This window comes from Nannospalax galili, unplaced genomic scaffold (assembly GCF_000622305.1).
Source record: "Nannospalax galili isolate Female #2095 unplaced genomic scaffold, S.galili_v1.0 scaffold186, whole genome shotgun sequence".
NCBI classification, from domain to species: domain Eukaryota; kingdom Metazoa; phylum Chordata; class Mammalia; order Rodentia; family Spalacidae; genus Nannospalax; species Nannospalax galili.
In genome coordinates, this window is record NW_008358774.1 from 7006610 (window position 1) to 7024654 (window position 18045).

Below are 18045 nucleotides of genomic sequence, written 5' to 3' on the forward strand. Positions count from 1 at the left end.
TTTAGTTTATGTGTATGAGTGTATGTATTGCCTACACATATGTAAGTACACCCATGTTATGCAATGCCCATGGAGGTCAGAAGAGGATGTCAGATCTCCTGGAACTGGAGTTACAGGCAGTTGTTAGTTGCCATATGGGTGCTGGGACTCAAACCCAGGTCCTCTGCAAGAGCAGTCAGTGCTCTTAACCACTGAGCCATCTCTCTAGGCCCCCAAAATTTATTTTTAATTATGTATGTGTCTATGGGTATGTACACATGAGTGCAGGTGCCAACAGAGGCCAGAAGGAGGTGCTAATGTCCCCTGGAGATAGTTACAGGCAGTTGAGCTATGTAGTGTGTGTGCTGAGATCCAAATTTGGGTTCTCCGCAAGAGCAGTTTGTGCTCTTAACTGCCAAGTCATCTGTCTTGCCCACATATTCACTTTAAAAATTGTTTCAGTAGTTGGAGAAATGACTCAGTGACTAAGAGCCCTGGTTGCTCTTGTAGGGAACTCAGGTTCAGTTCCCAGTACCCACATGGCAGCTAATAACTTTCATTCCAGGGGATCTTATGCCCTCTTCTGGCCTCTGAAAGCATTGCATGACACAGTTGCACTCACATGCAGGCAAAACACTCATACACATAAAATATAAATAAATAAATAAATAATAAAAATTAAAACAAAAAGCCTGTTTTATAGTTATGGTATGTGGATATAACCTTTTAAAATACTTTTAAAAGGAATTCTAAACTTTGCTTTGAGACAAACTACTTCCAATTTTTTTTTTTTTAAATAGTATTTTTTGTTTGTTTTGGTTTGCTTTTGGCTTTTTGAGGCACTATCTTACTAGGGCCCAGGCTGGTCTGCAACTTTTTATATAGCTGAGCCTGACCTTGAACTTCTGATCTTCTTGCCTCTCTGCTGAGATTACAGGTGTGCACCAGAGTCCTAGCATGTTTGTTTTGATTTGTTTTGCTTTGGCACTGGGAATCAAACCCAAAGCACTACATCACTAAGCAATATTCCAAACCCCACCACTTCCAGTTTTACCTCATTACATCAATGCTGCAACTAACTGCATCAAACATGCTTTACCATACACAGATGGGACTGTTCCTTTAGATGAAATAGGGAGAATTTCAATTTCTGACTCATAATATATGAACACTAAAATTTAAACTTGTACACTACAGAATTATTACTATAACCAACAGTGCACAAAAAGCCTCTCTGCTTGTGTGCTCCCCCAAAACAAGCGCCATCAAATTTTAATATTTTTGCAATGTATAATGGGTGAAAAAGGTAAGTAATGAGACTGAGCGTCTTTGTGTAAGTTTACGATCATTTGTGTTTGCTCTGTGCGTGGTCTGTTACTGTTGCTGCTTTTCTCTTGTGTGCATATTGGGAGTTCTCTGTGAATGCTGACTTTCACCATCAGTTGCTGCAAATGTTGCCTCCCAGTCTCCTGGGTCTTCTATTTTCAAAGAAGCCAGTTATAAGTTGAAGTTTCAAATACCAGTATCAGGGCCATCAGGTGGCTCAGCACATGAAGCCCGCAGCCAAGCCCATTAACCTGGGTTCAATCCCCGGGATCCCCTTGGTGGAATCGAAGAACTGACTCCTGAACACTGTCCTCTGACCTCCACACACGCCATGCTATACATGAGCCCCACACAAACTATACACCTGTACACAAAATAAATAAATGTAATAAATGTTTAAAATATAAGCCGGGCATTGTGGCTCATGCCTTTAGTCCCAGCACTTGGGAGTCACAGGCAGTTGGATCTCTGTGAGTTCAAGACCAACCTGGTCTACACAGCAAGTTCCAGGCTAGCTGGGCTACAGGGAGACCCTGTCTCAAAAAGACTAATAAATAAATAAATAAATAAAAATAAAATAAATAAATAAATAAATAAATAAATAAATAAATATCAATGAGGTTGAATTTATCCAGGATTCTCTTAATAGCTTTCCCATTTTTATGTTAAACAAGATAATTCAATGAGCATTTTCATTTATATGTGTGTTTGTGTACCTGTTGGTGTATGTATACATGTGCACATGCAGATGAGGGTACACTAGTGTGCACAGAGGTCAATATCTTCTTCAGTCACTCTCCAACTTATTTTTATATTTTTTATTATTTTTTGTGTAGTGCAGGTTCACATGGAGGCCAGAGGAAGACATTAGTTGTCTTCCTCTGACACTCTTTGTCTTATTCCCTTGAGACAGAGTCTCTCAGTGAACTTATATAAGCTCAGCTTTGGCTAGGTTTATTGGCCGATGAGATCCTAGGGTCCACCCGTCTCTGCCCCCCAGTGCTGGAATTACAACCATGTGTGACCATGCCTGGCTTTTCATGTGTGTGCTTAGAGTTCAAATTCAGGTCCTCATGCTCACATAGCAAGCACTGGTACCTACTGAGTCATCTCCCAACCCCCCACCTTATATTTTGAGGCAGAGTCTCTCACAGAACTGGAGATCATGGATTCAGCTAGATGAGTTCACCAGTGATCCCCAAGGATCCTCCTATTTCCACCTCCCAACACTGGGATTATATGCACACCTACGATACAAGCCCACCTCTAAGCCCGGCTTTTACATAGTGAGGTGATGTGTACAAAAACTGTGCAATGGGCTGGGACAGTAGCTAGGTTGGTAAAATGCTTGCCTTGCAACCATGAGGATCTAAGTTCAAGTCCCCAAATCCCTCATTAAAGAGTCATTGTGATGGCATGCTGTTGTTAGCCCCAGTGTTAGGGAAGTGGGACTCATTCTTGGCAAGTTCCAGTCTACTGAGAGATCTGTCTAAAAAATAGTGGATGGTGCTTGTGAAACAACACCCAAGGTTGTCTTCTTGTTTCCCTCTCAGGTGCACATATGTGCACTCACACCTGCACATATACATGTGCTTGCACACACATGGACACACACGTAATTTTAGAAAATGATATAATGGCAGAAAATGTTTAATGGCATTATTGCCAAAGTGTCCAGTGTTTGAATTCTGGTTCTGTCATTTGGCAGCTGTCACTAAATAACAATCATAGACTCCCTGATGTCCTCACTAGCCAAATGGGGAACTAAAAGTTCCCACCCCATAGAAGCCATGCAGACCTCAGATGAAGTAACACACGAGTGCCTAGCTTGCAGCTGGAGCAGCTATACCTGTTACTATTATTGTCACTGCCGAGGGTGAGCACAACAAGCAAAACACTGCGAAGAATCCAGGCAAACATTCCAGTGGGGACTAGCCAAAGAACTCCTAAAAGTAGGGCAAAGGAAGGTTTATAATAACAGAAGGCAGCTCTTTAGAGCTAAGAAGTACAAGAATCAGCTTAATAGGTAAACTAAGGTTTAAGTTTAGTGCCTTAAGTTTTTCCCTTTTCCGTGCTCATGTGTATATGCACATATGCGTGTGCCTGTCCATGTATGTGCTGGTGTACATGTCGCTGTGTGTGTAGAGGCTAGAGTACACTCTTAGGTGTCATCCTCAAGAACATTGTCCACCTCTTTTGAGACAGGGTCTGGAGCTCCCCAGTTAGGCCAGACTAGCTGGCCAACAAGCCCCAGGACCCTTCTGCTTCTGCTTCCCCAACACTGGGATCCCAAGTGCACGCCATCACCCAAAGCACTTTTATGTGTGTTCTGAGGAATGAACTCAGGTCTTTGTTTTTGCAAGGGCTTTGTCGACTAAACCATTCACCAAGCCCCCTCCCATTTTTAGAGGAGACAGAATCTTGATTTATATACCAGACTGGACTTGGACTCAAACGCTTCTTTCCTTTCAAGTGCTAGGATTCCAGGTATATGCCACTAAATGCAATTTAATGTTTAAAATTTTAAAGCCTTACATTTAAATTAAATGCTTTAAACTTGGTGATCTGTTCTAGGAGAATAGTGAATTATTCAGTCCATATGCTAATCACTTATAAAATATCACACTTGATAATTTTTTTTTTGTTTTGTCTTTTTGAGACAGTGTATCCTTGTAGCCCCAGATGGCCTGGAACTCACTATGTAGACCAGGCTGGCCTTGAACTCACAGAGATCTGCTTGCCTCTGCCTCCTAAGTGCTGGGATTAAAGGCATGCATCGCCATGCCTGGCACACTCGCTAATTTTTTAAAAAATTATTATTGGGGGGGGCAAGATGTGGTCTCAGTTAGGGGTAAGTGTAGCTTCTGAGTTTGAGGCTCTAGGATAGACTCCATGCAGTCCTGGAGCAGCAGGGTGGGATGGCAGCTATTAGGTAAGCAGGCTGACAGACAGGTCAGTGTTTAATTTTTGTTGGAGTGATGAAGTTCTAATAAAAATTTGATGGTAACCAAGAAAATGCTCAAATATAACTCTTGCTGGGTCTGTTTGGGGTTATGTACTGACTGCACTCCCGGCTATGCTTGGGAGTGTGGGGGTGACTGCAAGTATACCCATTCTGTAGCAAACATCTCCTGGGAGTTTGATAATTCAATGACATTCTTGCATGATCGGCTTGGAGTCAGTGTCAGACCCCATATGTTGACTACAGACTTTCTGTCTCTTCAGATGCTAATCACCAACTCCAGACTGCTATCTGTGCTTCTGATCAACTGATAATAAACTTAGATTCTCACAACCCTTTCCTTGGGTTTACTACTTTTCTAGAGTGGCTCACTGATTTCAGGGAAACATTTACTTACAACTATCCACTTATGATAAAAGGTTGCTACAAAGGATCCAGATTATGAGCCCCATGGAAGACATGCACAGAACCAGGCATGGGAGGCCTGGGGAGTTTCTGTGCCCTTTCTGGTGCACCACCTTCCAGAAACATAAAGATTCAGCTAGCCCCCAAATCTAGTTCTTTGGAGAGTTTATAGATATTTTATTATATAAGCATGATTGATTACATCCTTGACTTTTGGTGACCTACTTGACCTTTACCATTTGCCCCCCATTGGGTGTTTGTGGGGATGGAAAAGTCTCAGTGCCTTGATTGTACTTTATCTTTGGTATTGGGAGAAATGGGATAGACAATTAGAACAACTGAAAAGTCATTCAAAGTCATGGAGTCTTTTGGATGGAGTCTGGAGTGCTTTTGGATGCCATGGAGTATGGGAAACCCTGAATGTTTTTGAGCAGAGACATGATGATAAAACTAGTATGCTTGGAAAACTAACCCGTTGGTAATGCATAGGATGGATTGGTTTAGTGATGGACTAAAGAAGAAAGACAGAAGCCTGTGATAAACAGCAGGAACTAGGAATCACTAGTTAGACTCAAGGAAGCCGGTGTGGTGGCACATGCCAGTAGTCCCAGCACTTGGGAGGCAGAGACTGGAATCACTCAGGTGATTCCAGAACAGTCAGAATCAACAGGGGTGCTTCATGTTTCTACTTTGTGAGACAGACATGACACAGTAATTTGTTTCTTTACAAATGGACAAATGAGCATACACACTAACAACCACATCCCCAGCCAACCTCACTAGCTCCTTTCCACACAGCTTACTTAGGCTCTAATATAAAGCACACTTACAAGCACTTTTATCTCAACCTATCCGAAAATTGTCCTTGTAAATGTAGGATAAGTTCAAAGTAGCACAAGTAAACATTGCATATAGCAAGATATATGTGGCATCTGGTTCCAATCTCATATGGAAGGCAGGTTGATAGCAGAATATTTTTAATAATATTTTTATTACTTCTTCCACAATTTCATACAATGCATTTATTTTGACACGGTCTCCCTATTCCCAGTTGACCTGGAAGTCACTATGTGGACCAGGCTGGCCTCGATCTCACAGAGATCCACCTGCCTCTACCTTCTGTGGATTGGGATTAAAGGCATGTGCAACCACACCTATCATGCAATGTATTTTGATCACATCCACCCCCACTTCTCTACCTGCCAACTTAATGTCCTTTTCTCTTTTTTTTAATGCTCATTGAATCTATTTTTTTTTTTTTTTTTTTTTTTTTGAAACAGGGTCTCCCTATAGCCACAGCTGGCCTGGAACTCACTATGTAGACCAGGGTGGCCTTGAACTCACAGAGATCTGCCTGCCTCTACCTCCCAAGTGCTGGGACTACAGGCATGAGCCACCACACCCAGCTTCATTGAGTCTAATTTACGTTCTGCAAATACTCTTGGTGTGGATCCATACTTTGGAGTGCAGTCAACCTAACAGGGGTCATACTCTTCAGGAAAATTGACTCTTTCTCTCCCAGCAGCTACCAATTGCCAATAGCTCCTCTGCTAGGGGTAGAGCTTCATGCCTAGCTAACCCTCCATGCTGGGATTTAGTCTGCCTTGAACTTACACAGGTCTTGTACATGCTGTTACAACCACTGCAAGTTCATATGTGTAAACTGCCCTATGTGTCTTGCGAACACAGTTTCCTAGTAGCCATCCATTCCTGGTTCTTACCATCTTTCTGTCTCTCTCTTCCAACATGATCCTTGAGCCTTAGGAGGAGGGGTATGATGTAGATGCCCCATTTAGGCCTGAGCACACATCAGTCTCTTATTTTCTGGTAACAGAATCTTGACCTCTGCTACGACTGATGCTTGCATTCCTTCAGATTCCTATTTTGAAATCAACTCCTTAGTATGGTGGTGTCTGTTGATTGGGCATTTCAGAGGTAATTAGGTCATGAAAGGAGAGCCCTCATGAGTGGGATCAATACCCCTATTAAAAGAAAAAAAATTAGTTTACTCCACCCACCCCACTTTGAAAATACAAGAAATCTGTGAACCCTGAAGAGGTCCTCAACAGGATCAGCCCATGTCGGCAACCTAGTCCCAGGCTTTGAGGCTCTAGAACTCAGAGAAATGTATGTCTATTGTTTATAAGCCATCCAGGCTACGATACTTTGTTATAGCAGTTGCAGCTGACTAAGCCCTATACCACAAAGGCAATGACCTCATTCACTAGATATGCAGAAATACAGACTGAAATGCTTGAGATATACAGTTGTGTTTGATTCTGCAGGCTGCTTAAATAAGGGCCAAGCTTATTTTGTTAAACTTATAGGGAGTTTTCTAAAAGGGATCTTTCCCAAAATTATGCTTTTCGGTGCTAGTTACAAAGAAAATAATTGTTGTTCCCTGGATTTACTAGTTAGCAATAATTCAAGATTTTAATAAAATATTAGAGCAATTTTGAGAGTAAAAGGAGGTGGGGTCGACATTAGAGCAGATACACAGAAGAGTCATCAGACGTGAGGACAACTGGAAAGTGTGCTTGCTATAGTGAGGACTGGAATTCCCTTGGGACTCCTCTGAGTATATTTACCAGAAAAGGCCATAGGCATACTCCATCTTCAGTTTGTTGGTCCATCCTCTGGTTCTCTTGCCTAGTGTTTCTCTGTTTTCCTCCATCCATGAGGATTTGCTGCTGTGCACAGCTTCTTGACCTTAGGAAATTGTAGACTTGGCCTTGGTTACATCTTCCAACATACCTCGATTTGTAAGAGGACCCTGCTTCTTGCTTTGTTCCCTAGATTCATCGTTGTTCTTGTTGTCGTGAGACAGGTTTTAGGATGTAGCTTTGCTGGAGTTTGTGATATAAACCAAGCTGGCCTCGAACCTATAGCAATCCTCCTGCCCCTGCCTCCCAAGTGTTAGGAATATAGGCATGAGGCTCGTTCTCTAGACTTTTAAAAAATAATCATGAGCGCTAAATGAAATAGTGAATATGGGAGTGTTTGAAGTTATACTGTGTTATTGTTATTCAAATTAAGGAACACTGTTTAAGGACAATAGGAAACCTGAATGACGGGACTTGGGACGGTTTTCTGGAGTGGCAGTTTGGGTGAGACCACTCAGCATATCTGTATGGGGAAAGTAGTGAACATCCTGCATCATCTCGGCTAAGTGGTGCTCCCTGGTGCTCATGCAATACACTATAGACAAGGCACATTGAGAATCACAGGTTTGTTATCAGGACTCAATGAGAAGTGAGAGAAACTGAAAGCCTTGTAGCAGCTGCACAGCCAGAGGAAGAAGCCACCAGGCAGCATTCAGCAAAGCTATAGAGATGGGTCAGCGTCTGTAGTGACCAGCTGCAAGCACAAAAGATGCCTGGGCAGGAGCTGGTATCATTTTCAACCATTCCAGCATTTGGTTTCAGCATCTCTTTGTTTGGCTGAAGCTCCAGCTCTTTTAGTTAATGACTTCCCCAGCCCTTTCTGGGCTAGCAAAGTCTCTACTCGTGAACTCCAGACCTCTTAGTTTCTGCTGACAGCACTTCTTCTTGTACTGGGCAACTTTTGTGTCTTTACAGCTTTCCATTTTCGAATGTCTTCCATTCAGGCACCCCAAAAGAAAGGCTTTGATGGGCTAAGTTTGTTGCCATCTATTGATGGTTGTCCTGCTCATCCAGGGTTCTGGTATCAACTAACTTTAGAAATTATTGGCTAGAGAAAAGATAGCTGCTTTATGTGAGACATTGAATCAAGATTCATAGAGCTCACACAAAGAAAGGACTTGTACGTTAAGAATCTTCAGTTGTTTGTTTTATGGGTAGCAATGGTTCTATACTGTGAAACATTCCACTGTGACAATTTGTGCTAAATTAATTCATTTTTTAATTTATTATTTTTATTTTATGTGTATGCATGTATTGCCTGCATGCATGTAAGTGCACCCGTGTCATGCAATGCCTGAGGAGGTCAGAAGAGGACACTACATCCCCCTGGAACTAGAGTCCAGTTCAGGACAAATGGTTGTTGGCCACCATGTGGGTGCTGGGAATTGAACTCAGGTCCTCTAGAAGAGCAGCTGGTTCTCTTAACCACTGAGCCATCTGTCCAGCTCCAGAACCTGTCATCTTTGAATAAGAGCATTCTTTCTTTATGAAACAATAGTGCGGACAATATTTCAAAAGATTTATCTTATTTTAGATTATGAATATGTATGCCTGTGTGTTACTATGTGCACATGAGTGCAGATGGCCACAAAGGCCCAGGATCTCTGGATTCCCTGGATCTCCAGAGCAGAAGTTCCCAGTGGTTGTACACTGCCCAGCATGGGTGCTGGAAAGCAAACTCAGGTCCTCTGTAAGAGCAGTATGTACTCTTAACTGCTGAGCCATCTCTCCAGCCCTTAATGCTTGCAAACTTTTTAACTGAGTGCTTACTGTACTGCACATTTTATACCTTCATCTTTCCTTGTTACAACCCAAATATGTGATAGTCATAGTGAACTTTATTTTACCAATAAAGAAAATCTCAAAGAGATTAAATAGTTGGTTTAAGATTATCGAACTAAGATTTCAACTCGATTCCAATTTCAAAGCACATCCTCTCAACACTTTTCAAAAGAGACTCAAGGCAGTCTCTCAAACTGTAACCCCTTGTAAAATCAAGATGACAAATTTCGTATTTCCAACATACAATGGAACCGAATATACATTCCCGTTCCAAAAGAGAGGAATGGGGGTATAGTGGGGAAATAATACCAGATTAAAGCAAGACCAAAAACCAGCAGGGCAAACACCAAATCCTGTAGCTCCATGTGTGATGTCTGAGACTTTAGTTCCAATGGCCCCACCCCTCCACCCTCCAGCTTTGCTGCATGTAATAGGGAACAACTGCGACTTTTGAAGAAATATTTCAAATCATTGTTCATCATGACCTCAGGCAATGAAAATCTATGCTGTAAAGCAGGATCTATGCCTAACAGTGCCATCAGGGAGGTAAGAGAATGAATGGTACCTACGGGTGACCAGCGCCACCTGGTGTTTGAAAGATGGATGACTTTTTTGAATGATTGATGAGGAAAGGAATGGGGAAATTGCATATTCACCAAGTAGTTAAAAAAAGTTTTATTTATTTTATGTGCATGAATGCATTGCTACCTGCATGCGTGTAAATGTACCCATGTCGTGCAGTCCCCGCAGAGGTCAGAAGAAAGCATCGAATCCCTTGGAACTGGAGTTACGGTCGGTTGTTAGTTGCCCTGTAGGTGCTGGAGATTGAACCCAGGTCCTCTGCAAGAGCAGTCAGTCCTCTTAACTGCTGGGCCTTCTCTCCAGCCCCTCACCAAGTAATTTTTAAACATATACTTTGAAGTAAACACTTCCCTAATCTCTCAGGGTATAGCGTCAAGTAAGATCTGTTGCCATGCATCTTCTGAGATGGGACCCATTTTCCCAGGGGGAGGGGAGTGTCACACCAACGCTACATAGATAGTGAGTCAAGGGAATTGTAATCATCTAGAAAACCTAAATCAGGTTTAGTTTTGCCTCGGTTTAAAAAAGTAAAGGCATCAGTGTTAACCATAATGTCCTGTCATTTTTCATTTTTGTATAAATTTTTGTTCCTGATTATGTTACCATAATCAAAAACATTTTTTTATTTTGATTATTTTGTCTTTTTTTTTTTTTTTTTTTGGTTTTTTTGAGACAGGGTCTCCCTGTAACCCTAGCTGGCCTGGAACTGTCTATGTAGACTAGGCTGGCCTTGAACTCACAGGGAGCCTCTGCGTCCCAAGTGCTGGGATTAAAGATGTGCGCCACCACGCCCAGCTGATTATGTTGTCTTTAACTAGTGTGGGTTAGAGGTTGTCAGAAAGAGGCAACAAAATTCTCTGTGATCTTTGTTGTTGCTGATATTTGCTTGTGTTTGTTTGTTTGTGACAGGGTCACACATAGTCTAGGTTTGTCTGTAACTCACGTGTAAGTGGAGGGTGACCTTGAACTCCTGATCCTCCTGTCTCTACTTCCTAGGTGCTGGGGCATTAGGTGTGGGTCACCATACCCTGCTTCTCTATGGTTTCTAGAAAAAGATGAAATATCCAGGCCCATCCTCCGGATTCATCACCTTTTGTCTCTGGATGAGAGGAAAGGGGATGCAGACCTCGAGAGTCGCCAAAGGCTTCACAGACAGGGTTAACATTCCAGGAATTAACTACTCTTCCCAAGTGAGTGCCTCAACTTTGACTTCAAATTGGCCTCATCTGTAAAGCATTAAAAACTACTGGTGCCTGTCTCTTATCTTACTTCAGTCTCTCATCTCACTTCAGTCTACTCATGCCTATGATTCTGATTTAATTAGGTTGGAGTGTGGCTTGGGCATTATAATTTTTAAAAGATGAATTTTAAAAAGCTCTTCAGTTGATTCTAGTGTTCAGCAACATTTGAGAGCTGCTGTTCTAAGCCACGGAAGTTCATTAAACAACTTTTGAGTTACAGTTGACAAGATCAGAACTTGACTTTAGGGAAATTAAACTGACAACAGTATGTAAGGTAGATTGAAGCCCAAAGAAGTCTCATTGAGAGGTCATATGAGACCCTGATACAGCAAGAGAAGGTGAGATCATGAGGTCTAAGGAAGGGAAGAGAGGCAGAGTTGGAAATGCAGCATGGAAGTAACAGAACACTAGAACTCAACTCAGAGAACGAGCAAGCTTGATCACCCCATGACCTCGTTAATTAAGCAATGTTAATATAACCTGTGTGTCTAAATAAGTCACTGACTTTCCTCTTTAAAATACATTGGCCCCTTTAAATAATCTCATACTGATAAGCTAATAAACTCATAAACAGATATATAAGCTAACATTTCATAATGAAATTCATAGAATCTGCTATTTTGTTTGCTATTCCAAAATTGTATTGCTGAGTGCTGTTTAAATCTACAAGTATTTCCATTATAAGCGATGAGAATGTTGATAATTACTATTAATAATCAACAACTGGAAATTAATCATAAATTAAATATCAAATAGAATAATATGCTAATTGCATTATAATCATTGCTTTTTGTTGTTATAGAAAGTTTTTTAAAAAATTTTCTTTTGTCTTTTTGAGACAGGGTCTCCCTGTAGCCCCAGCTGTCCTGGAACTTGCTATGTGGACCAGGCTGGCCTCAAACTCACAAAGATTCGTCTGTCTCTGCCTGTGTGTGTACATCTCTGTATGTGTATGTGTGTGTGTGTGTGTGTGTGTGTGTGCATGTATGTGCATTCACACATGAGTATCAGTGCCCATGGAGGCCAGAGGTGTCCAATCCCATGGAGATGAAATTACAGGCAATTGTGAGCTTCCCAACATGGGTGCTGGGAACTGAACTCAGGTCCTCTGCAAGAGCAGTACAAACTCTTAACTGCTGAGTCATCTCTCCAGCCCGTAGAAAATTTTTTTCTTTTCTGTTTTGGAGGGAAGAGGGTGTTTGTGAGACATGGTTTCACTATGTAACCCCTGCTGACCTGGAACTCTCTGTGTAGACCAAGCTGGGCTCGATCTCACAGAGATCCTCCTGCCTCTGCCTTCCTAGCGCTGAGATTAAAGGCATGTACCACCATGCCCAGCTAGAAATTTTATAATTACAAAAATGAGATACACTGGACCTTCAGAACCAGAAGAGGCCACAGTGGAGTATGGGGTCGAAGGGAACTGTCAGAAGAAGACTTATAGCCTCCCCTCCCCCACATGCTAGAACCCCAAACACTGAGGTTGCATAGACCAAGGGCTTCCACTCCCCTTGATTCCAGGACCATTTGATCCCTACTCGAGCCAGAGGGATTTGAGTATCCAACTTTCTAGTTCAGTGAAGCTGACCCAGCAATTGGCTAGACAAATTTGTGCTGCTCTCAACCTTGGTCAGAGAAGCTCTTTCTGTTGCTACATTTTTTGTAGAGACTCAAAACTGGTCAAAGTGCTGCAAAAAAGCACTGATGAGTGCTCTTTTTTTTTTCAATTCGGAGGTAAACTTTTATTTCTTGGCTGGCAGGACCTCTGTGCCATTCTCCTCCTGGAGAGAGGAGAGCAGAGCCCAGTCCAAAAAGTGCCAAGGTCAAAGGGGTTGGGGAGTCACTTCACATTCCAGGCTGGAGGAGTCAGGGGACTGGTAATACCCACCCCACAAACCATTGCCAGCCAGAGCCATGACTCACTCACCTCAACCCCAAACCCTGCTTCTTCTCAGCTCCAAACCCAATGGGGAATGACCAGACAGGCAGCACACAGGGCCCCAGGTTCAGTTATGGTATGCCGTCACATACTGGCCACTGCCCAGGTCACAACCCCAGCTCTCTCAAGGGGTAGCAGAGGTCTCTTCTCCTTGGTCCCCAGTGATGCTCAGAGTCCCTCCACATCACGCAGGACAAAGGCAAGTCAGAAGCAGCAGCAGTGGCAGAGAAGAAGCAGGTACTGAGGCTGGGAGCTGCCACTGGGGCCCAGGGCTCTCCTGAAGTCAGGGAGCTGTCCTGCCTTGCAGCTCTGGGGCTGGCCATTAGGTGGGTGTGGTCGGCTGTGACACAGGTACTTGGACACCTTTCTGTCCCAATGCTAGCTAATACTTGTCGTTAGCTGCTGCCCACTCCTTGGCATCAAAATACCAGACAATGGTGTCGTACCTGGTGGCATAGGCTGGCTTCACCTCATGTACATTCTGTTGGTCAAACCAGAAAATGAGCAACCAGAGTGGCTCCATGTTGGTGACCACAGGCCCACCCTTAAGGAAGATCTGCAGCAGGCCGCCATACACCTTAACATCCCAGTTCTGATTCAGGTAACAGATACAGGTGATGCAGGGACCATCACCTTGGGGATTGCCAATATGCCACACATACCCCTGCCCATTGCCTGGGTAACACACCACCCTGCACCCATTGATGACATAGTTGCCCAGTTACCCTGCCTAGTGGTGGATCACTGAGTCTACACGGGCCATGACGGTACTAAATGCCCCAGCAGCCTGACTCGTGGCATTCCACCCAGGCAATTTGGGCCCCATGAATGCTGCATGGTGGGATTGCCCTCTGACTCACTAGTTGCCCATCACTCAGACTCCTGCCCCAGTTGTCCTTGACACAGATGTACCACATGCAAGGCACAATATAGTGCAGGGCCTGGTGCTCAGGTGCTGCAGGGCTGCCTCCCTCAGGCCACTGCTACTGGCCGTGCTGCTGCTATCCTATCGCCGCTGTCACAGCCCACACCACCTTCCCCCTTGGCCTCTTGGTTTTCTTGCCTGGCCCATGGCTGCTTGCTGGGTAAGGGGTATTCCCACCATCCTTGGCCCATTTCCCTTTGGGGGCCTCAGGCCAGGCACCCTGGGCTGCCAGCTGCTGGCACTCCTTGGTGACCAGTGCAGCAACACCATCACTCTGCAGGGCCACAGCTCACCACCATCCTGTCCACCAAAGCCCTCCTGCAGGGGGCTCGAAGTGGCTGAGATTGTGGCCTGGGGGTCCCACTGCCAGCCGAGGCCTCACCAGATGCTCCTAGATGGTGGTAGGAGGGTAGCAGGAGACAGGGCAGGTAACTCTCCACCCCCATCCTGCTTCAGCTAGGCTCCAAGGGCTGTGACATAGGCCCTGGCAACTGAGGGCAAGTCTCATTCAGAGTTTGCGGCTGGCATGGGCTGTATATGGTAGTAATGTCTTCATCCCTTGGAGCATGCAAGGCACAGCCCTGGCCCACGGTGCCACCCTCCTCTGCCACCACATCCTCCTCCACTTGGTGCAACCTGGGCTGCTGGGTTTGGTGTGGGGCAGGGTGAGGCAGGGCAGGCGGCCGGGGCTCCTCCCGTCGTGTGCCTTGGGGGGTGCTCGCTGCCCTCCTCCCAATTCCACAGTTATCCCTAGGAGCTTGGGGAGGGACTGGTAAGGGTGGCCAGCTTTTTCCTCCAGCCGCAGCAGCTTGTGCCAGCCTCCTTGTGCCTCACAGCAGGCCATGCCCCGAGTGCTCAGCTTTAAACGGCACATTTATATCCACCCCTAAGGCTCAAGAAACATGGTGAAAGAGGAGGTGGAAAGAATGTAAGAGCCAAAGAATGGGGAGGAATGCTGTGAACAGCTGTCTTCTGGACATGACATGGCCTTTGCACTCATGAACTTGCAGCAGCTGTGATTACTGCACAAGACCTGCACAAGATTGAAGCATTAGGATTGGAGAGATGGCTCAGTAGTTAGAGACGGCTGCTCTTTTAGAGGACCTGGGTTTGGTTCCCAGCACCCATATGACAGCTAACAACCATTCCTAACTCCAGTTCCAGGGGATTCAATACCCTCTTCTGATCTCTCCCTGCATTGCAAAGCTAGAGTGCACTTACATACATCCAGGCAATACACTCACACACAGACTGTGCAACTGAGTTCTCTTGAGTTCTCTCCTCAGGCTTTCATGAGGCTGGAATCAAGACCTCATCTGGTGCATGGTCATTTGGGATTCAGTGTGCTTTTCCAACTTGTTCAGCTAGTGTCAGAATTCAGTACCTTTTAGTTAGGTTCCTGGTTGGTGATCCCAAGCACCCCATAACCAAGGCATCTTGGTACAGGTCTGTAATCTCAGACCTCAGGAGGTGGAGGCAGGACAATCAGGAGTTCAAAGTCATCCTTGACTAAATAGAAATTAGGCTATTAGGGGGTCTTCATAACACCCCTTGGAAGGGGAGGAAGAAGGGAGGGAGAGAGAATAAAGAGGATCAAGGCTCCTGTTCTCTCACTGGTTGTCAGGCAGGTCCACTCTTAGCATGTTGAGGCCACTCCCAGTCCCTTGCCATGTGATCCCTCTCCCTAGCAATAGAGAATCTTCTTCACATCTGATGACCCCCACAAATCAAGTCTCTATGTCTAGGAAAAGCCAAATCCTCTTCAAGAGCTCCACTGAGTAAGTAAAGTCAACCAAATATCTGAATTTCTTTTTAAAAATTATTTTGTTACATTTATTTAATGTATATGGGTGTGTGTGTGTGCTTATTCCACAGCATTGCCTGTGGGTGCTTATTCCACAGGATTGCCTGTGGAGGCCAGAGGAGAACTTGCAGGAGTCGCTTCTCTCCTTTTACCATGTGGGTCCAGGGGATAGAACTGAGGTCTGACTCAGGCTTGGCACAAGTGCCTTTAACCCACTGAGCCACCTCACCAGCCCATACTCTATTGTCTTAAAGTCAAGTAATGTAATGGAATCATAGGAGTGACTACCCTATCATCTCCTAACATATTCACAACTCATGTCCACACTCAAAGGGAGGCTATGGTATAAGATGTTTACCCCAGGGAGCACCAAGACTATCAGAATGGGGCCTTGGACAAAGTCATTTTGTTTTCTTTATGTTTTCTAAAGCATATGAGAAATACTGCTCATCATTTTATATATCTCCCTTCTTCTAGGATTTTTCCTCATTTTCTAGTCTTAAAGAACTTGAAATTTGAAAAAATATGAAACCTTTTGAGGAAGAATAAATAAATCAAGAATTTAAAAAATATTTTTAGCCATTTGGAGAATTTTTATGTAATAATTTTCTAAAACATTGTATCTGTATTTCTAAAGGTAAAGCTTCTTAATTGACAGGGCTAATTTTCAACAATAATATCATGTTATGTAATACTTAAATTACAAAGTCATATGTCTGATACAGTGCAAAATTCATTGATTATTCTAGTTTGATTCCCCATTGCTGTGACAAAACACTGACCAATACCAACTTCGGGAGGAAACGGTTTATTCCACTTACGTCTCCTGGGTCATAGTTCATCAGGAAGCCCAAGGTAGGAACTCAGAGCAGGGATCTGGAGGCAGGAGCTGAAGCACAGGCCAAGGAGGAACACTACCTACTGACTTGCTCCTCTGGCCCCTGTTCAGCCTGCTTTCTTATACAACATAGGCCCCACCTGCCCAGGGGTGGTACCACCTACAGTGGGTTGGGCCCTCCCACATCACTCAATAATCAAGAAGATGCCCCACAGACATGGCCTCAGGCCAGTCCAATAAAGATAATTCTCCAATTAAGGCTCCCTGAACCCAGGTATGTCAGGTTGATACTAAAGCTATCTAGCACAATTGACCCCTTGTCAACTTGACATACAAACACAACACTATTAAACACAACCTTTCCATTTCTTGTCCCCAAGATATAATGTTACCATTATATGACAACATAAGAGAGTACAACCTTAAAAGTCCCACCATCCTTAAAAAAAAATCCAAACATTTCAAAGTTCACAATCTCTTTTAAAAGTCTCTTAACTGTGGGTTCCTGTTAAATCCAAAACAGGTGGCTGTCTTATTTCAAAGGGAAGAATTGGGCGCACCTAAGCAAAACCTAAGTCCAGCAAAGTGGCTCAAGGCTGGACATCTGGGGTTCACTCACGATCTTCTGGGCCTCAAAGGTTTTGGTAGCTCCACTTCTCTGACTCTGCCATCCACAGCACACACAGTTCATTTCGTAGAACCAGGCCAGCTCCATTCCACACCTGCTGCTGTTCTTGGTGGTCATCCTGTGGTCCTGGCATCTCTGAAAAGCTGGGGTCTCCGTTGAAAACGAGGCTGCCCCCTCACCAATGGCTTCTTCTGGCTTCTCAGGGTGCAATGTCTCAGATTCTCTCCATGACCCTTCAATTCTGGGATCTTCACTGCAACTGAGGCTGCACTTTCACCAATGGTTTTTCCTGGCCCTCAGGGTGCCAGGCCTCAGCTGCTCTCTGTGACTCCTTCACACTTTCAACACCAGAACCATGCAGGAGACTCTTACACATTACCAAGTCCTGCTTCCAGCTCGAGATGGAGCCTCAGGCCCCGTCTGGACCATAGCTTCTGTGTGCTGATCCTGAGGAGATACTTCGTAGAAGATTTTGCCACAGTGATGCTGGTCTCTTATTACTTACAGCTAATTTTTCAGCCCCAGCTAACCAGAATCAATTGTCCCAGAAAAGCAAAGATTTTCATTTAGGTTATGGTCTCTTCTTAATCACGGGTGATTCTTCAGCCCCGGCCAACCAGAAACCAGAGATTCTCAATTTCAAAATATCACACAAACAGCCCTGATAGTCCCTGTTTCCCTTTGAAGCTTCACGAGCCAGGCCTCCATTGTCTACAATTCTTTCAGCATAACTATTCTAAGCTCCACAGCAACAAACTCTGAGCACTCAATGGTTTTTCCAACCCAAAGTTCCAAATGCTTCCACAATCCTCCAATGTCAGGTCTGTCACAGCCATGCCCCACTCTGTGATACCAATTTCTGTTCTAGTTTGATCCTCCATTGCTATGAGAAAACACTCTGAACAATACCAACTCGGGGAGGAAAAGTTTTATTCCACTTAAACATCTCCTAGGTCACAGTTCATCAGAGA

General features: G+C 44.2%; 1 pseudogene; it reads right to left on the bottom strand.

The window, feature by feature from the left end:
• Positions 1–13201: 13201 nt before the first annotated feature.
• Positions 13202–16443, bottom strand: LOC103724949 (annotated as a pseudogene).
• Between the last annotated feature and the right edge of the window lie 1602 nt (positions 16444–18045).